The sequence below is a fragment of the Dendrobates tinctorius genome, unplaced genomic scaffold, assembly GCF_039654945.1.
Source record: "Dendrobates tinctorius isolate UK_male_01 unplaced genomic scaffold, ASM3965494v1 ptg000332l, whole genome shotgun sequence".
Taxonomy (NCBI): domain Eukaryota; kingdom Metazoa; phylum Chordata; class Amphibia; order Anura; family Dendrobatidae; genus Dendrobates; species Dendrobates tinctorius.
In genome coordinates, this window is record NW_027361998.1 from 16,756,402 (window position 1) to 16,777,858 (window position 21,457).

The window sequence follows — 21,457 nt, forward strand, 5'->3', positions numbered from 1 at the left end:
AAAGTCGGGTTTCACGAAACGAAACGCGACCCTAAAAAACCAAAAGTCGCTCAACTCTAGTGACAACCACTACACTTCAGAAACTCCATGCAAAGATAAAGATGTTTAAACATGCTGAAATGAACTTGAAAAAGAAAAAAACAGCCAGCCAAAGTCAAGAGGTCTTCCTCTATGTCTGAAGACAGGACAAAGTGCATTTTGCAACACAGGAACCTTTCATTTGTCAGGCTATTGGAGAAAAAGAACAAACAGGGAAACAAAACCATGCTCCACAAAACATTCTCATGCCTTTGTCCAAAAGCTAAAAAGAAAAAGCACCTAGATGCCTGCTTTCGCACCTTGATCCTATCAGGTGTTACTTGAATTAGGAACACTTAGACACTGTCAGAAACACACATGCTTGCCAAAAGCAAAAACGGGTAGAAATAATCACATTGGTAAAAGTAATGCTCATTAAACCAGCAATAGAATATGCTAACTAATGCTAATTAAGCCAACAATATACGTTTGTGATCAAAATAAAGAAAAGCCACATGTTTCTGCCCGGGATCAAAACAGGGAACTTTCAGGAGGATGGCAAACAGGACAATCACTACACTACAGTAACCAGACAAGAGCATTTACTGCGGTCATGGCAAGCATTGAAGATCAAGCACTCATTGTCAAAAGCGCAAGTTTGCAAGAGAAACGCTGTGTTTCTGCCCAGTTTTGAACTGAGAACCTTTCGCGTGTAAAACGAACGTGATAACCTCTACACTACAGAAACCAACTGATATAAAAAAAACAAAAAATGCTGTGGTCATGGCAAGCAATAAAGAACAAGCACTGAAAGTCAAAAAGATCGTTTTCCAAGAGAAAAAGCTGTGTTTCTGCCAAGTTTCGAACTGGGGACCTTTCGCGTGTGAGGCAAACATGATAACCGCTGCACTACAGAAACCGGAAGCAAGTGCTTACTGTGGTGACAACAAGCAATCGAGATCAAGAACTGAAAGTCAAAAGCTTGGATACCAAAGGGTAACAGCGTGTTTCTGCCCAGTTTCGAACTGGGGACCTTTTGCGTGTTAGGCGAACGTGATAACCACTACACTACAGAAACCGGCTGCGGAAGATTACTGTGGTCATGACGAGCCATCGAGAACAAAGACTCAACGTCAAAAGCTTTAATATCAACGCCTAATGTCATGCTTCTATCCAGTTTCGAACTGGGGACCGTTTGCGTGTGAGGTGAACGTGACAACCACTACACTTCAGAAACTCCATGGAAAGGTAAAGATGTCTAAACATGCTGAAATGAACTTGCAAAAGAAAAAAACAGCCAGCCAAAGTCAAGAGGTCTTCCTCTATGTCTGAAGACAGGACAAAGTGCATTTTGCAACCCAGGAACCTTTCATTTGTCAGGCTATTGGAGAAAAAGAACAAACAGGGAAACAAAACCATGCTCCACAAAACATTCTCATGCCTTTGTCCAAAAGCCAAAAAGAAAAAGCACCTAGATGCCTGCTTTCGCACCTTGATCCTATCAGGTGTTACTTGAATTAGGAACACTTAGACACTGTCAAAAACACACATGCTTGCCAAAAGCAAAAACGGGTAGAAATAATCACATTGGTAAAAGTAATGCTCATTAAACCAGCAATAGCATATGCTAACTAAGGCTAATTAAGCCAACAATATACGTTTGTGATCAAAATAAAGAAAAGCCACATGTTTCTGCCCGGGATCAAAACAGGGAACTTTCAGGAGGATGGCAAACAGGACAATCACTACACTACAGTAACCAGACAAGAGCGTTTACTGTGGTCATGGCAAGCATTAAAGATCAAGCACTCATTGTCAAAAGCACTAGTTTGCAAGAGGAATGCTGTGTTTCTGCCCAGTTTTGAACTGAGGACTAGAGTTGAGCGATACCGTCCGATACTTCAAAGTATCTTATCGGATGGTATCGGCCGATCTTTAAAAAAAGTATCGGTATCGCCGATTCCGATACCGGAAGTCCCATTCAAGTCTATGGGACTTCCGGTATCGGAATAAGAAAAACCCTTTCCTGCCCTTGTACAGCCTCTCTGGGGTCTGTACGGGCCTTTCGGGGGGCTGTGCCGGCCTGCCAGGGGGTCTGTGCAGGCTCCGGTGGTCTGTGCCGGCCTGCCGGGGGGCTGTGCAGGCTCCGGTGGGCTGTGCCGGCCTGCCGGGGGGCTGTGCCGGCCTGCCGGGGGGCTGTGCAGGCTCCGGGGGGCTGTGCCGGCCTGCCGGGGGGCTGTGCCGGCCTGCCGGGGGGCTGTGCAGGCTTCGGGGGTCTGTGCAGGCATCGTCCGATGGGACTACAAGTCCCATCGGGCGATGCCTGCTACCATGACAGTGATTGACACATTAGCCAATGATGGGACAGTAGTAGTCCCATCATCCGGCTAATGTGTTAAATGTAAAAAAAAAAAAAAAAAAAAAAAAATTACATGCTACATACATACAACATGCATACTACATACATGCTACAGTCATACTACATACATGCTACATTCATACTACATAAATACTACATGCAACATACATACTACATATATACTACATACTACATACTACATACATACTACATGCATGCTACATACATACTACATGCTACATACATACTACATATATACTACATGCATGCTACATACATACTGCATGCTACATACATACTACATATATACTACATGCATGCTACATACATACTACATGCTACATACATACCACATATATACTACATACATACAATACATTCATACAATACATACATAGACATACAGTACATATAACATAGAGTAACATACTTACCAATACTTGTCACATTGTTCCCCGAAGCCATTGTCGTCTACGGAATAAATATTAACATAACAAACCACAAAAATACTCACCCACGATCCGAAGCAGTCCACGAGTGTGTCCCACGACGATCTTGGGTAGAGAACGGCAGCATCAGATGATGCTGCCGTTCTCTACGGGCTGCAGGAATCCAATGACGGAAGGTAGGTATCCTTCCGCACTGTATTCCTCCGCCACTTAAAAAAAAAAAGTCCCTAGTCTCACTTTATGCCATTGCTGTGTGGGAATTTCCCACGCAGCAATGGCATAAAGTGAGACTAGGGACTTTTTTTTTTTTAAGTGGCGGAGGAATACAGTGCGGAAGGATACCTACCTTCCGTCATTGGATTCCTGCAGCCCGTAGAGAACGGCAGCATCATCTGATGCTGCCGTTCTCTACCCAAGATCGTCGTGGGACACACTCGTGGACTGCTTCGGATCGTGGGTGAGTATTTTTGTGGTTTGTTATGTTAATATTTATTCCGTAGACGACAATGGCTTCGGGGAACAATGTGACAAGTATTGGTAAGTATGTTACTCTATGTTATATGTACTGTATGTCTATGTATGTATTGTATGAATGTATTGTATGTATGTAGTATATATGTGGTATGTATGTAGTATGTATGTAGTATGTATGTAGCATGCATGTAGCATGCAGTATGTATGTAGCATGCATGTAGTATATATGTAGTATGTATGTAGCATGCATGTAGTATATATGTAGTATGTATGTAGCATGTATGTATGTGGTATGTATGTAGCATGTAGTATGTATGTAGCATGCATGTAGTATATATGTAGTATGTATGTATGTATGTAGCATGTAGTATGTATGTAGCATGCATGTAGTATGTATGTAGCATGCATGTAGTATGTATGTAGCATGCATGTAGCATGTATGTAGTATGTATGTAGTATGTATGTAGTATGTAGCATGTATGTAGTATGTATGTAGCATGTAGTATGTATGTAGCATGCATGTAGTATATATGTAGTATGTAGTATGTATGTGGTATGTATGTAGCATGCAGTATGTATGTAGCATGTATGTAGTATGTATGTAGTATATATGTAGTATGTATGTAGCATGCATGTAGTATGTATGTAGCATGCATGTAGTATGTATGTAGCATGCATGTAGCATGTATGTAGTATGTATGTAGTATGTATGTAGTATGTAGCATGTATGTAGTATGTATGTAGCATGTAGTATGTATGTAGCATGCATGTAGTATATATGTAGTATGTAGTATGTATGTGGTATGTATGTAGCATGCAGTATGTATGTAGCATGTATGTAGTATGTATGTAGTATATATGTAGTATGTATGTAGCATGCATGTAGTATGTATGTAGTATTTTTTTTTTTTAACATTTAACACATTAGCCGGATGATGGGACTACTACTGTCCCATCATTGGCTAATGTGTCAATCACTGTCATGGTAGCAGGCATCGCCCGATGGGACTTGTAGTCCCATCGGACGATGCCTGCACAGACCACCGGCAGGCCGGCACAGCCCCCCGGCAGGCCGGCACAGCCCCCCGGAGCCTGCACAGCCCCCCGGCAGGCCGGCACAGCCCCCCGGCAGGCCGGCACAGCCCCCCGGAGCCTGCACAGCCCCCCGGCAGGCCGGCACAGCCCCCCGGCAGGCCGGCACAGACCCCCACAGGGTGCACAGCCCCCCGGCAGGCCGGTACAGACCCCGGGCAGTCCACACAGCCCCCCCGGCAGGCCGGCACAGCCCCCCGGCAGGCCGGCAGAGACCCCCGGAAGGCCCGAAATGACGGCGCATCATGATGCGCACACACCGCGCATCATGATGACGTCAGTCTGTCAATCAACTTTGAACTTCCGATTCCGATGCCGAATTCCGATATTGAAAAAATATCGGAAGTCGGTATCGGAATTCCGATACAGCAAGTATCGGCCGATACCCGATACTTGCGGTATCGGAATGCTCAACACTACTGAGGACCTTTCGCGTGTTAAGCAAACGTGATAACCGCTACACTACAGAAACCAACCGATTCAAACAAACAAAAAATGCTGTGGTCATGGCAAGCAATAGAGAACAAGCACTGAAAGTCAAAAAAGATCGTTTTCCAAGAGAAAAAGCTGTGTTTCTGCCCAGTTTCGAACTGGGGACCTTTCGCGTGTGAGGCGAACGTGATGAACGCTACACTACAGAAACCAGATGCAAGCGCTTACTGTGGTGACAACAAGCAATCGAGATCAAGAACTGAAAGTCAAAAGCTTGGATACCAAAGGGTAACAGCGTATTTCTGCCCAGTTTCGAACTGGGGACCTTTCTCGTGTTAGGCGAACGTGATAACCACTACACTACAGAAACCGCCTGCAGAAGGTTACTGTGGTCATGACGAGCCATCGAGAACAAAGACTCAACGTCAAAAGCTTTAATATCAACGCCTAATGTCATGCTTCTATCCAGTTTCGAACTGGGGACCGTTCGCGTGTGAGGTGAACGTGACAACCACTACACTTCAGAAACTCCATGCAAAGCTAAAGATGTTTCAACATGCTGAAATGAACTTGAAAAAGAAAAAAACAGCCAGTCAAAGTCAAGAGGTCTTCCTCTATGTCTGAAGACAGGACAAAGTGCATTTTGCAACCCAGGAACCTTTCATTTGTCAGGCTATTGGAGAAAAAGAACAAACAGGGAAACAAAACCATGCTCCACAAAACATTCTCATGCCTTTGTCCAAAAGCCAAAAAGAAAAAGCACCTAGATGCCTGCTTTCGCACCTTGATCCTATCAGGTGTTACTTGAATTAGGAACACTTAGACACTGTCAAAAACACACACGCTTGCCAAAAGCAAAAACTGGTAGAAATAATCACATTGGTAAAAGTAATGCTCATTAAACCAGCAATAGAATATGCTAACTAATTCTAATTAAGCCAACAATATACGTTTGTGATCAAAATAAAGAAAAGCCACATGTTTCTGCCCGGGATCAAAACAGGGAACTTTCAGGAGGATGGCAAACAGGACAATCACTACACTACAGTAACCAGACAAGAGCGTTTACTGTGGTCATGGCAAGCATTAAAGATCAAGCACTCATTGTCAAAAGCGGTAGTTTGCAAGAGGAACGCTGTGATTCTGCCCAGTTTCAAACTAAGGACCATTCGCATGTAAAGCAAACGTGATAACCACTACACTACAGAAACCAACCGATTTAAACAAAAAAAAAATGCTGTGGTCATGGCAAGCAATAAAGAACAAGCACTGAAAGTCAAAAAGATCGTTTTCCAAGAGAAAAGGCTGTGTTTCTGCCCAGTTTCGAACTGGGGACCTTTCGCGTGTGAGGCGAACGTGATAACCGCTACACTACAGAAACCGGATGCAAGCGCTTACTGTGGTGACAACAAGCAATCGAGATCAAGAACTGAAAGTCAAAAGCTTGGATACCAAAGGGTAACAGCGTGTTTCTGCCCAGTTTCGATCTGGGGACCTTTCGCGTGTTAGGCGAACGTGATAACTAGAGTTGAGCGAAACGGGTCGAAAAAATTCAAAAGTCGGGTTTCATGAAACGAAACCCGACCCTAGGATGAGGTCGGCCACGAGGTCGGCGACTTACGCGCCAAAGTCGAGTTTCAAAAGTTTGTTTTGTGCTCTTTTTCAGCCAATCAGGATCCACGGACAATGTGGGCAACGTGATGACCTAGGCACGGGTCACCACCATCTTTTAGAAGGGCATGCAAGTGATTGGCTTGCTTTGGTGGGCGTCACAGGGGGTATAAAAGGGCGTGCACGCCGACCGCCATCTTACTTCTGCCGATATTAGTATAGGGAGAGGTTGCTGCTGATTCTGTAGGGATAAAAAAAAAAATAAAAATAATAAAAAACAAACAAAAAAAAAAAAAAACCACAAGGGTTGCCATGACGTGGCGGGATGGCTTGTACATTATTTTGATCAAAATTATGTTTACTAAATACCCTTATTATTATCATTACCTTTGTGCATTATTTGCAGTATATTTTTTACTTTTTAGTTATATTTGTGTGTTTTTGGCTTTTTGTTTTCTCTGGTTAATGGTTATGTGTTAATATGCACTTACATTGTGCATACACATTAACTTACTTTTCTCAGTTCAGATTTGTTTTTTTATTCATTTCATTGTGCATTCAGTGCATGTATGGGTGTGACCGCCCTCTTTCTGAGCTGGGAAAGCCATCCAGTCTGGCCTAAGCTGTTACTAGTGGTTCAGTTGCTCGACCCTTATTCACATTCACGCCACTTGGCAAGTGAAAAGGTTTTAAATACTAGAGTAGGGACTGTCCCACAAGGGTTGCCGTGACGTGGCGGGATGGCTTGTACTTTATTTTGATCAAAATTATGTTTACTAAATACCCTTATTATTATCATTACCTTTGTGCATTATTTGCAGTATATTTTTTACTTTTTAGTTATATTTGTGTGTTTTTTGCTTTTTGTTTTCTCTGGTTAATGGTCATGTGTTAATATGCACTTACATTGTGCATACACATTAACTTACTTTTCTCAGTTCAGATTTGTTTTTTATTCATTTCATTGTGCATTCAGTGCATATATGGGTGTGACCACCCTCTTTCTGAGCTGGGAAAGCCATCCAGTCTGGCCTAAGCTGTTACTAGTGGTTCAGTCGCTCGACCCTTATTCACATTCACGCCACTTGGCAAGTGAAAAGGTTTTAAATACTAGAGTAGGGACTGTCCCACAAGGGTTGCCGTGACGTGGCGGGATGGCTTGTACATTATTTTGATCAAAATTATGTTTACTAAATACTCTTATTATTATCATTACCTTTGTGCATTATTTGCAGTATATTTTTTACTTTTTAGTTATATTTGTGTGTTTTTTGCTTTTTGTTTTCTCTGTTTAATGGTCATGTGTTAATATGCACTTACATTGTGCATACACATTAACTTACTTTTCTCAGTTCAGATTTGTTTTTTATTCATTTCATTGTGCATTCAGTGCATATATGGGTGTGACCGCCCTCTTTCTGAGCTGGGAAAGCCATCCAGTCTGGCCTAAGCTGTTACTAGTGGTTCAGTCGCTCGACCCTTATTCACATTCACGCCACTTGGCAAGTGAAAAGGTTTTAAATACTAGAGTAGGGACTGTCCCACAAGGGTTGCCGTGACGTGGCGGGATGGCTTGTACATTATTTTGATCAAAATTATGTTTACTAAATACCCTTATTATTATCATTACCTTTGTGCATTATTTGCAGTATATTTTTTACTTTTTAGTTATATTTGTGTGTTTTTTGCTCTTTGTTTTCTCTGGTTAATGGTCATGTGTTAATATGCACTTACATTGTGCATACACATTAACTTACTTTTCTCAGTTCAGATTTGTTTTTTATTCATTTCATTGTGCATTCAGTGCATATATGGGTGTGACCGCCCTCTTTCTGAGCTGGGAAAGCCATCCAGTCTGGCCTAAGCTGTTACTAGTGGTTCAGTCGCTCGACCCTTATTCACATTCACGCCACTTGGCAAGTGAAAAGGTTTTAAATACTAGAGTAGGGACTGTCCCACAAGGGTTGCCGTGACGTGGCGGGATGGCTTGTACATTATTTTGATCAAAATTATGTTTACTAAAAACCCTTATTATTATCATTACCTTTGTGCATTATTTGCAGTATATTTTTTACTTTTTAGTTATATTTGTGTGTTTTTTGCCTTTTGATTCTGTAGGGAGAGCGTTAGGCAGGGAAGAAGGCAAAAAAACTGCTTCTGCTGCTAGCGATTTGGCCTGCACAACACACAAGTCACTGTGTGTGCAGTGCAAGGGGAGGCTATATTGTGGTGTATCAGTGGTGTTGGTTGTTGGGCTGCCTTTTAAGGCTTCCTGACACACTGGCATTGCTGTTTACCCACTGCTCTGCAAACTGCTTTATTAAAAGCAATCCAATCTCCCTTATCCTCTAGTCACTTTTGTCACAGCTGTGCCATCGAGCGTGTCACATAGCGCTCAGATATCAGTGTGCCTCACACAATCCACAAGTGTCCAGTCTCCAAAATTGTACGCAGAGATTCAAAATCTCCATTATCCTCTCGTCACTTTGGTCACAGGCAGCTGTGCCATCGAGCGTGTCACATAGCGCTCAGATATCAGTGGGCCTCACACAATCCACAAGTGTCCAGTGTCCAAAAGTGGGCGCAGAGATTCAAAATCTCCATTATCCTCTCGTCACTTTGGTCACAGGCAGCTGTGCCATCGAGCCTGTCACATAGCGCTCAGATATCAGTGGGCCTCACACAATCTACAAGTGTCCAGTGTCCAAAAGTGTACGCAGAGATTCAAAATCTCCATTATCCTCTCGTCACTTTGGTCACAGGCAGCTGTGCCATCGAGCGTGTCACATAGCGCTCAGATATAAGTGGGCATCACACAATCCACAAGTGTCCAGTGTCCAAAAGTGTACGCAGAGATTCAAAATCTCCATTATCCTCTCGTCACTTTGGTCACAGGCAGCTGTGCCATCGAGCGTGTCACATAGCGCTCAGATATAAGTGGGCATCACACAATCCACAAGTGTCCAGTGTCCAAAAGTGTACGCAGAGATTCAAAATCTCCATTATCCTCTCGTCACTTTGGTCACAGGCAGCTGTGCCATCGAGCGTGTCACATAGCGCTCAGATATCAGTGGGCCTCACACAATCCACAAGTGTCCAGTGTCCAAAAGTGGGCGCAGAGATTCAAAATCTCCATTATCCTCTCGTCACTTTGGTCACAGGCAGCTGTGCCATCGAGCCTGTCACATAGCGCTCAGATATCAGTGGGCCTCACACAATCTACAAGTGTCCAGTGTCCAAAAGTGTACGCAGAGATTCAAAATCTCCATTATCCTCTCGTCACTTTGGTCACAGGCAGCTGTGCCATCGAGCATGTCACATAGCGCTCAGATATAAGTGGGCATCACACAATCCACAAGTGTCCAGTGTCCAAAAGTGTACGCAGAGATTCAAAATCTCCATTATCCTCTCGTCACTTTGGTCACAGGCAGCTGTGCCATCGAGCGTGTCACATAGCGCTCAGATATCAGTGGGCCTCACACAATCCACAAGTGTCCAGTGTCCAAAAGTGTACGCAGAGATTCAAAATCTCCATTATCCTCTCGTCACTTTGGTCACAGGCAGCTGTGCCATCGAGCGTGTCACATAGCGCTCAGATATCAGTGGGCCTCACACAATCCACAAGTGTCCAGTGTCCAAAAGTGTGCGCAGAGATTCAAAATCTCCATTATCCTCTCGTCACTTTGGTCACAGGCAGCTGTGCCATCGAGCCTGTCACATAGCGCTCAGATATCAGTGGGCCTCACACAATCCACAAGTGTCCAGTGTCCAAAAGTGTACGCAGAGATTCAAAATCTCCATTATCCTCTCGTCACTTTGGTCACAGGCAGCTGTGCCATCGAGCGTGTCACATAGCGCTCAGATATCAGTGGGCCTCACACAATCCACAAGTGTCCAGTGTCCAAAAGTGTGCGCAGAGATTCAAAATCTCCATTATCCTCTCGTCACTTTGGTCACAGGCAGCTGTGCCATCGAGCCTGTCACATAGCGCTCAGATATCAGTGGGCCTCACACAATCCACAAGTGTCCAGTGTCCAAAAGTGTGCGCAGAGATTCAAAATCTCCATTATCCTCTCGTCACTTTGGTCACAGGCAGCTGTGCCATCGAGCCTGTCACATAGCGCTCAGATATCAGTGGGCCTCACACAATCCACAAGTGTCCAGTGTCCAAAAGTGTACGCAGAGATTCAAAATCTCCATTATCCTCTCGTCACTTTGGTCACAGGCAGCTGTGCCATCGAGCATGTCACATAGCGCTCAGATATCAGTGGACCTCACACAATCCACAAGTGTCCAGTGTCCAAAAGTGTACGCAGAGATTCGAAATCTCCATTATCCTCTCGTCACTTTGGTCACAGGCAGCTGTGCCATCGAGCGTGTCACATAGCGCTCAGATATCAGTGGGCCTCACACAATCCACAAGTGTCCAGTGTCCAAAAGTGTACGCAGAGATTAAAAATCTCCATTATCCTCTCGTCACTTTGGTCACAGGCAGCTGTGCCATCGAGCCTGTCACATAGCGCTCAGATATCAGTGGGCCTCACACAATCTACAAGTGTCCAGTGTCCAAAAGTGTACGCAGAGATTCAAAATCTCCATTATCCTCTCGTCACTTTGGTCACAGGCAGCTGTGCCATCGAGCGTGTCACATAGCGCTCAGATATCAGTGGGCCTCACACAATCCACAAGTGTCCAGTGTCCAAAAGTGTACGCAGAGATTCAAAATCTCCATTATCCTCTCGTCACTTTTGTCACAGGCAGCTGTGCCATCGAGCGTGTCACATAGCGCTCAGATATCAGTCGGCCTCACACAATCCACAAGTGTCCAGTGTCCAAAAGTGTACGCAGAGATTCAAAATCTCCATTATCCTCTCGTCACTTTGGTCACAGGCAGCTGTGCCATCGAGCGTGTCACATAGCGCTCAGATATCAGTGGGCCTCACACAATCTACAAGTGTCCAGTGTCCAAAAGTGTGCGCAGAGATTCAAAATCTCCATTATCCTCTCGTCACTTTGGTCACAGGCAGCTGTGCCATCGAGCGTGTCACATAGCGCTCAGATATCAGTGGGCCTCACACAATCTACAAGTGTCCAGTGTCCAAAAGTGTACGCAGAGATTCAAAATCTCCATTATCCTCTCGTCACTTTGGTCACAGGCAGCTGTGCCATCGAGCGTGTCACATAGCGCTCAGATATCAGTGGGCCTCACACAATCTACAAGTGTCCAGTGTCCAAAAAGTGTACGCAGAGATTCAAAATCTCCATTATCCTCTCGTCACTTTGGTCACAGGCAGCTGTGCCATCGAGCATGTCACATAGCGCTCAGATATCAGTGGGCCTCACACAATCCACAAGTGTCCAGTGTCCAAAAGTGTACGCAGAGATTCAAAATCTCCATGATCCTCTCGTCACTTTGGTCACAGGCAGCTGTGCCATCGAGCGTGTCACATAGCGCTCAGATATCAGTGGGCCTCACACAATCCAAAAGTGTCCACTGTCCACAAGTGTGTGCAGAAATTCTAAATCTCCCCTGTCCTATAGACACCTTTTTCCTCTTTTTTCTTATTACTATATAGTTTGATGGATTTTGTCTACATTTCTACCAAAAATGAGGAAGGCTGGTGGAAGAGGCCGTGGAATTGGGCGGGGGTTAGCAGCTGGTAATGATTGTGTTGGTGGTGGATCTGATGGTAGTGTCAAGAGCAAAATAGGACTGAATGCAGGAGGTGCTGCCCCTGCGTCATCGTCTGGCTACATAAGGCCTCGAACGCTTAGTTTTCTAGGAGTTGGCAAACCGCTTTTAAAGGCAGAGCATCAGGAAAAAGTTTTGTCTTACATTTCTGACTCAGCCTCCAGCTCTATCGCCTCCTCTTCTTCAGTTGTAAAAAGTAAAAGCACTGAGTCGTCATTGGAGGCTCATGTTCATGAACCACACCTTTCCTTGTGTCCTTCACCCCAACCAAGATTGAAGGATGACGCAGGCCATACTACTGATTACTCCATGGAGCTGTTTTCAAATACCATGCCTGGATTATCAAGTCAAATGGTGAATTACCCAGGCCAAGATGAATCTGACATGGAGTGCACTGATGCACAGCCGCTGATGGATGATTCTGCTGGTACATTCTCTCAGAGCACTACATTGTCCTCGCAGTGTACAGAGCCAGATTTTGACCCTGATGAGACTCAGGTGCCCCTTCCCGCACACTATACCACCATACACGGTGACACAGAGAAAGGTGCACATGACATAGAAGAGGAGGCGATGGATGACCCAGTTGTTGACCCAGATTGGCATCCATTGGGGGAAGAGGGTGCTGCTTCCAATAGCTCAGATGAGGAGCATCCACAGCAGACATCGACATCGCAACAGCTGTTATCTGGCAGGCCCGGAGCACTCCAAAGACAGGTTCCAAACATCAAAAGAGTTGCTGGACAGCTTGTCCAGAGGGTCAAAAGATCACAGCGTGCTAGGCCGCAAAATGTCTGCCAAAGTAGGAAGAGTGCAGTGTGGCAGTTTTTTGAACAAAATCCTCATGATCAGGCCAAGGTTATCTGTAAGAAGTGCGCAAAGACCTTTAGCCGAGGGAAAAATCTGAAAAATTTGAATACCAGTTGCATGCTTAGACATTTAACCAGCATGCACTTGCAAGCGTGGACACAACACCAAACCTCAAGTGCCACATGTGCAACTGATCACAACGAAGGTAGTCAGCAATGCTACATTGTTTCCCCCACTGTAAGCCCACCGGTTAGCACAGCAGCAAATGTTGAGGTGTCGTTGCAAGGCCACAGCAGTCAGGGAATCCCACTGTTATATCAACGAAAGACTGATTCTAGGCCATCAGAAAGAACACCAACTCCATCACCATCATCAACCCTCTCTCAGTCCGCCCTGTCCACCGCTACTTCCACCATATGCAGCTCTCAAGTCCAGCTCACCCTCCCAGACACTATGAGTAGGTCAAGAAAGTACTCAGTCTCTCATCCGCGTACACTGGGTTTGAACGCCCACATTGCCAAACTAATCTCGTTTGAGATGATGCCCTTTCGGTTGGTGGAAAGCACAGCTTTCCACGAACTCATGGCCTATGCAGTACCACGCTATGACCTACCCAGTCGCCACTTCTTCTCTCGCAAAGCCATCCCAGCCCTCCACCATCATGTGAAAGACCGCATTGTCCATGCACTCAAGCAGTCAGTGAGCGGAAAGGTGCACCTCACAACTGATGCATGGTCCAGTCGGCATGGCCAGGGCCGTTACGTGTCCATCACTGCGCACTGGGTTAATGTGGTGGATGCAGGGTCCACAGGGGACAGCGGTGGTGGGACAGTGCTGCCTAGCCCACGGTATAGGAAACAGTTGGCTGTAGGCGTTCGACCCTCCTCCTCCTCCTCCTCCTCCAGAAGCGAAAGCTCGTCCACAGAGCGCAGTCGTACGAGCACTCCATCTGCAGCTGCCACTGTTGCACACGATGTGTCCCCCTATCGAGCAGCTAGTGGAAAGCGTCAGCAGGCTGTGTTGCAGATGATGTGTTCGGGCGACAGACACACCGCCGAGGTGCTGGCTGAGTACTTGAAGCGACAAACTGAGTCATGGCTGGGCAGTGTACATCTTGAGGCAGGCAAGGTAGTTAGTGATAATGGCCGTAATTTTGTGGCAGCCATAGCCCTTTCAAAACTCAGCCACATACCTTGCTTGGCTCACACCTTGAACCTGGTGGTGCAGTGCTTCCTCAAAAATTATCCGGAGTTAACAGCCCTGCTCCAGAAGGTGCGAAGACTGTGCGCGCACATCCGCCGGTCGCCTGTACACTCCGTTCGCATGCAGAAGCTGCAGCGATTGCTCCACCTTCCCAACCACCGCCTCATTATCGACATTGCAACAAGGTGGAACTCCACCCTGCACATGGTGGAGCGGCTGTGCGAGCAGAGGCAGGCCATAATGCATTTGTGGGAGGATACACGGCCAGGCACTTTGAGAGCAGACATGGAGTTGACAGGCGTGCAGTGGTCGAAGCTGAAAGACCTTTGTAAAGTCCTTCAGTGTTTTGAGGAATGCACATGGCTGGTAAGCGCAGACGACGCCATCCTAAGCATGAGCATCCCACTTATGCGTCTGCTCATGCAAACTTTGACGCACCTTAAGGAGCAGGCGTCTGCAGCCAATGTTGATGAGGAGGAAGAGGAGGAGGGAATCCTTGATGACATTCAGCCATTGTCTGCTCAGGGACCTCTCCTGGACGAGGTGGAGGAAGAAGAGGAGGAGGAGGAGGAGGAGGATGATGGGGATGATTACTTAGGGGAGGAGGATGCATCTCGTGGGGCAAGTGAAAATGTTGGCGTGGCAAGGTCTGGTACAGGGTTTGTGCGTGACTGGAGGGATGTGGATTTGCCAGAAAGTGCTCCTCCACCCAGCACTCGCAGTGCATCATTGACACCGGGAACATTGGCCCACATGTCAGATTATGCCTTGCGGATCCTAAAAAGGGACCCCCGCATTGCCAAAATGATGAACGATGACGACTACTGGTTGGCCAGCATCCTGGATCCACGCTATAAAGGCAAATTACAAAACATCATGCCACAGGAGAACCTTGACCTAATATTGGCTAATAAACAAGCAACTCTGGTAAATCGGTTGCTTGAGGCATTCCCAGCACACAGCAGCGGTGATGGTTCTCACACGAGCCGTACGGGCCGGGGGCAGCTTGGCAGAGGTGTTCGTGGTGCACACAGCAGAAGTGGCGTTGGAGACAGGGGTTTCATGACAATGTTGTGGACTGATTTTTCAAATACCGCTCACACAACTGGTAATACTGCATCGATGGAAAGTGACAGGAGACAGCAGTTGTCAACTATGGTTACAAACTACTTTTCCTCCCATATTGATGTTCTCCCACACAGGTCATTCCCCTTTGACTATTGGGCCGCTAAACTGGACACCTGGCCTGAATTGGCCCAATATGCCTTACAGGAGCTCGCTTGCCCAGCTGCAAGTGTGCTATCGGAAAGAGTCTTCAGTGCAGCTGGATCAATCCTGACAGAAAAAAGGACCCGTCTGTCAACCCAAAATGTGGATGATCTAACCTTCATTAAAATGAACCACGCATGGGTTTCCAAGGATTTTGTCCCACCTTCCCCTGATGACACATAGGGTGACAGAAAAATGGCTTGCTTTGGTCCACCTCTTCCTGGTACTTCACCTATTTCGCCTTTTGCATCAGCTGAATGTCCAACATCACCATATGCCACTTTCTAAAACTCCCTAACTGTGCTGCCTCCCCCCCCATGGCCGGGGTAACCACCTAGCGTACGACACCGTGCGAGTGCCATTGCCCTGGACAGGTGGGTAGGCCGACTCTTGGGCGCGGGCACTGGCACAGGGTCCCTCATAGTGCAATCAAGTGTCTCTGACGGTGGTGGTGCACACCCGCCGTCAGACACACCGCTGTACTATGAGGGGCCCAGTGCCAGTACCGACGCCCAAGAGTGGGCCCCCCTTGCTTGGGCAGGGCCACAGCATTTGCAATCTTTACCTCTCCCTGCTCCTCCGCTGTGTAATCTGGGCCATCAAATCCATACTGTGCCTGACACCGTCTGAGCCTGCCTCCTGAGACATATATTTTGAATGTGTATGCTATCCATACATGTTATCCAGGGATACGGTACCCTTTCTAACCTTTGTGCAATGACGTGCAATCCATACTGGGCCTAACACCGTCTGAGCCTGCCTCATGCTGTATAGACATATATTTTGAATGTGTACGCTATCCATACATGTTATCCGGGGATACGGTACCCTTTCTAACCTTTGTGCAATGACGTGCAATCCATACTGGGCCTAACAACGTCTGAGCCTGCCTCATGCTGTATAGACATATATTTTGAATGTGTACGCTATCCATACATGTTATCCGGGGATACGGTACCCTTTCTAACCTTTGTGCAATGACGTGCAATCCATACTGGGCCTAACACCGTCTGAGCCTGCCTCATGCTGTATAGACATATATTTTGAATGTGTACGCTATCCATACATGTTATCCGGGGATACGGTACCCTTTCTAACCTTTGTGCAATGACGTGCAATCCATACTGGGCCTAACACCGTCTGAGCCTGCCTCATGCTTTATAGACATATATTTTGAATGTGTACGCTATCCATACATGTTATCCGGGGATACGGTACCCTTTCTAACCTTTGTGCAATGACGTGCAATCCATACTGGGCCTAACAACGACTGAGCCTGCCTCATGCTGTATAGACATATATTTTGAATGTGTACGCTATCCATACATGTTATCCGGGGATACGGTACCCTTTCTAACCTTTGTGCAATGACGTGCAATCCATACTGGGCCTAACACCGTCTGAGCCTGCCTCATGCTGTATAGACATATATTTTGAATGTGTACGCTATCCAAACATGTTATCCGGGGATACGGTACCCTTTCTAACCTTTGTGCAATGACGTGCAATCCATACTGGGCCTAACACCGTCTGAGCCTGCCTCATGCTGTATAGACATATATTTTTAATGTGTACGCTATCCATACATGTTATCCGGGGACACGGTACCCTTTCTAACCTTTGTGCAATGATGTGCAATCCATACTGGGCCTAACACCGTCTGAGCCTGCCTCATGCTGTATAGACATATATTTTGAATGTGTACGCTATCCATACATGTTATCCGGGGATACGGTACCCTTTCTAACCTTTGTGCAATGACGTGCAATCCATACTGGGCCTAACACCGTCTGAGCCTGCCTCATGCTGTATAGACATATATTTTGAATGTGTACGCTATCCATACATGTTATCCGGGGATACGGTACCCTTTCTAACCTTTGTGCAATGACGTGAAATCCATACTGGGCCTAACACCGTCTGAGCCTGCCTCATGCTGTATAGACATATATTTTGAATGTGTACGCTATCCATACATGTTATCCGGGGATACGGTACCCTTTCTAACCTTTGTGCAATGACGTGCAATCCATACTGGGCCTAACACCGTCTGAGCCTGAATCATGCTGTATAGACATATATTTTGAATGTGTACGCTATCCATACATGTTATCCGGGGATACGGTACCCTTTCTAACCTTTGTGCAATGACGTGCAATCCATACTGGGCCTAACACCGTCTGAGCCTGCCTCATGCTGTATAGACATATATTTTGAATGTGTACGCTATCCATACATGTTATCCAGGGATACGGTACCCTTTCTAACCTTTGTGCAATGACGTGCAATCCATACTGGGCCTAACACCGTCTGAGCCTGCCTCATGCTGTATAGACATATATTTTGAATGTGTACGCTATCCATACATGTTATCCAGGGATACGGTACCCTTTCTAACCTTTGTGCAATGACGTGCAATCCATACTGGGCCTACCACCGTCTGAGCCTGCCTCATGCTGTATAGACATATATTTTGAATGTGTACGCTATCCATACATGTTATCCAGGGATACGGTACCCTTTCTAACCTTTGTGCAATGACGTGCAATCCATACTGGGCCTAACACCGTCTGAGCCTGCCTCATGCTGTATAGACATATATTTTGAATGTGTACGCTATCCATACATGTTATCAGGGGATACGGTACCCTTTCTAACCTTTGTGCAATGACGTGCAATCCATACTGGGCCTAACACCGTCTGAGCCTGCCTCATGCTGTATAGACATATAATTTGAATGTGTACGCTATCCATACATGTTATCCGGGGATACGGTACCCTTTCTAACCTTTGTGCAATGACGTGCAATCCATACTGGGCCTAACACCGTCTGAGCCTGCCTCATGCTGTATAGACATATATTTTGAATGTGTACGCTATCCATACATGTTATCCAGGGATACGGTACCCTTTCTAACCTTTGTGCAATCACGTGCAATCCATACTGGGCGTGAGAACGGCTGGCGAGCTGTTAAGCAAGCTACAGCACCTGTCCAGACAAGCACAGGGATTCCCTAGCGAGGAGACTTATTTGATTGTTTTCAATGTTGGGACAGCAATTTTTGGGGAGCACTATACTCTGGAGAATGATAGATGGGGCCCACCATACACTGGAACATTCCAAAGGTGGACATCAGACACTGGAGCAGCATGTACAGGACCCATTATACACTAGAGCATTAGAAATGGGGCCCATTATGTTTGGAGCATTATTTGGGCCCATAAGACAGTGGAGCTTCATCCATGGGGACCAACATATACTGTAGCATTATGTGGAGCTCATCATATACTGTTTCAAACATTATATGGGACCAATGATTCTGTATGGAGAAATAGATGGGCATCGTCATGAGATGTAAAAAGTGAGGTATTTTTCATTGTACTATACCGCTATTTATCTGCCGTATCGGAGCATGATGAGTTGTGGTATGTGTTAAAGGGGCGCTCTTTCGCCCAGGGCACATGAAAACCTGCAGCCAGCCCTCCCCCCCCACAACTTTAGCCAAATAACACCCATTTTTCAGTGCGTAACTTATATTATGAAGTTAATTAAGGTTGACAAGCTTAAGTAAGAAGAATTGATGTTTTTGGCATTCAAATGGGCACTGTAGGTGTGTTTCCTGTCCTCCTCTCACTGCCGACTTTTATTCCCCATTGACTTACATTGGGTTTCGTGTTTCGGGACGACCCCGACTTTTCCCTTTAATCGGACGATCTTGCTCGACCCGACTTTTGGAAAAGTCGGGTTTCACGAAACGAAACGCGACCCTAAAAAACCAAAAGTCGCTCAACTCTAGTGACAACCACTACACTACAGAAACCGGCTGCGGAAGGTTACTGTGGTCATGACGAGCCATCGAGAACAAAGACTCAACGTCAAAAGCTTTAATTTCAACGCCTAATGTCATGCTTCTATCCAGTTTCGAACTGGGGACCGTTCGCGTGTGAGGTGAACGTGACAAGCACTACACTTCAGAAACTCCATGCAAAGCTAAAGATGTTTAAACATGCTGAAATGAACTTGAAAAAGAAAAAAACAGCCAGCCAAAGTCAAGAGGTCTTCCTCTATGTCTGAAGACAGGACAAAGTGCATTTTGCAACACAGGAACCTTTCATTTGTCAGGCTATTGGAGAAAAAGAACAAACAGGGAAACAAAACCATGCTCCACAAAACATTCTCATTCCTTTGTCCAAAAGCCAAAAAGAAAAAGCACCTGGATGCCTGCTTTCGCACCTTGATCCTATCAGGTGTTACTTGAATTAGGAACACTTAGACACTGTCAAAAACACACATGCTTGCCAAAAGCAAAATCGGGTAGAAATAATCACATTGGTAAAAGTAATGCTCATTAAACCAGCAATAGAATATGCTAACTAAGGCTAATTAAGCCAACAATATACGTTTGTGATCAAAATAAAGAAAAGCCACATGTTTCTGCCCGGGATCAAAACAGGGAACTTTCAGGAGGATGGCAAACAGGACAATCACTACACTACAGTAACCAGACAAGAGCGTTTACTGTGGTCATGGCAAGCATTAAAGATCAAGCACTCATTGTCAAAAGCGCTAGTCTGCAAGAGAAACGCTATGTTTCTGCCCAGTTTCGAACTGAGGACCTTTCACGTGTAAAGCGAACGTGATAACCGCTATACTACAGAAACCAACCGATTCAAACAAACAAAAAATGCTGTGGTCATGGCAAGCAATAAAGAACAAGCACTGAAAGTCAAAAAGATCGTTTTCCAAGAGAAAAAGCTGTGTTTCTGCCCAGTTTCGAACTGGGGACCTTTCGCGTGTGAGGCGAACGTGATAACCGCTACACTACAGAAACCAGATGCAAGCGCTTACTGTGGTCACAACAAGCAATCGAGATCAAGAACTGAAAGTCAAAAGCTTGGATACCAAAGGGTAACTGCGTGTTTCTGTCCAGTTTCGAACTGGGGACCTTTCGCCTGTTAGGCGAAAGTGATAACCACTACACTACAGAAACCGGCTGCGGAAGATTACTGTGGTCATGACGAGCCATCGAGAACAAAGACTCAACATCAAAAGCTTTAATATCAACACCTAATGTCATGCTTCTATCCAGTTTCGAACTGGGGACCGTTCGTGTGTGAGGTGAACGTGACAACCACAACACTTCAGAAACTCCATGCAAAGGTAAAGATGTTTAAACATGCTGAAATGAACTTGAAAAAGAAAAAAACAGCCAGCCAAAGTCAAGAGGTCTTCCTCTATGTCTGAAGACAGGACAAAGTGCATTTTGCAACACAGGAACCTTTCATTTGTCAGGCTATTGGAGAAAAAGAACAAACAGGGAAACAAAACCATGCTCCACAAAACATTCTCATGCCTTTGTCCAAAAGCCAAAAAGAAAAAGCACCTAGATGCCTGCTTTCGCACCTTGATCCTATCAGGTGTTACTTGAATTAGGAACACTTAGACACTGTCAAAAACACACATGCTTGCCAAAAGCAAAAACGGGTAGAAATAATCACATTGGTAAAAGTAATTCTCATTAAACCAGCAATAGAATATGCTAACTAAGGCTAATTAAGCCAACAATATACGTTTGTGATCAAAATAAAGAAAAGCCACATGTTTCTGCCCGGGATCAAAACAGGGAACTTTCAGGAGGATGGCAAACAGGACAATCACTACACTACAGTAACCAGACAAGAGCGTTTACTGTGGTCATGGCAAGCATTAAAGATCAAGCACTCATTGTCAAAAGCGCTAGTCTGCAAGAGAAACGCTGTGTTTCTGCCCAGTTTCGAACTGAGGACCTTTCATGTGTAAAGAGAACGTGATAACCACTACACTACAGAAACCAACCGATTCAAACAAACAAAAAATGCTGTGGTCATGGCAAGCAATAAAGAACAAGCACTGTAAGTCAAAAAGATCGTTTTCCAAGAGAAAAAGCTGTGTTTCTGCCCAGTTTCGAACTGGGGACCTTTCGCGTGTGAGGCGAAACTGATAACCGCTACACTACAGAAACCGGATGCAAGCGCCTACTGTGGTGACAACAAGCAATCGAGATCAAG

General features: G+C 45.6%; 5 non-coding genes across 5 annotated transcripts; all 5 read right to left on the bottom strand.

Annotated features, from left to right (window-relative positions):
* Positions 1–1,023: 1,023 nt before the first annotated feature.
* TRNAV-AAC (transfer RNA valine (anticodon AAC)) lies at positions 1,024–1,096 on the bottom strand. The gene has a single exon. It is a non-coding gene; the product is annotated as a tRNA-Val (tRNA).
* Positions 1,097–4,962: 3,866 nt separating this feature from the next.
* Positions 4,963–5,035, bottom strand: TRNAV-CAC (transfer RNA valine (anticodon CAC)). The gene has a single exon. It is a non-coding gene; the product is annotated as a tRNA-Val (tRNA).
* Positions 5,036–6,132: 1,097 nt separating this feature from the next.
* TRNAV-CAC (transfer RNA valine (anticodon CAC)) lies at positions 6,133–6,205 on the bottom strand. Its single transcript has one exon. It is a non-coding gene; the product is annotated as a tRNA-Val (tRNA).
* A 13,793-nt stretch (positions 6,206–19,998) lies between these two features.
* On the bottom strand, positions 19,999–20,071 carry TRNAV-UAC (transfer RNA valine (anticodon UAC)). The gene has a single exon. It is a non-coding gene; the product is annotated as a tRNA-Val (tRNA).
* A 97-nt stretch (positions 20,072–20,168) lies between these two features.
* TRNAV-CAC (transfer RNA valine (anticodon CAC)) lies at positions 20,169–20,241 on the bottom strand. The gene has a single exon. It is a non-coding gene; the product is annotated as a tRNA-Val (tRNA).
* Positions 20,242–21,457: the final 1,216 nt, after the last annotated feature.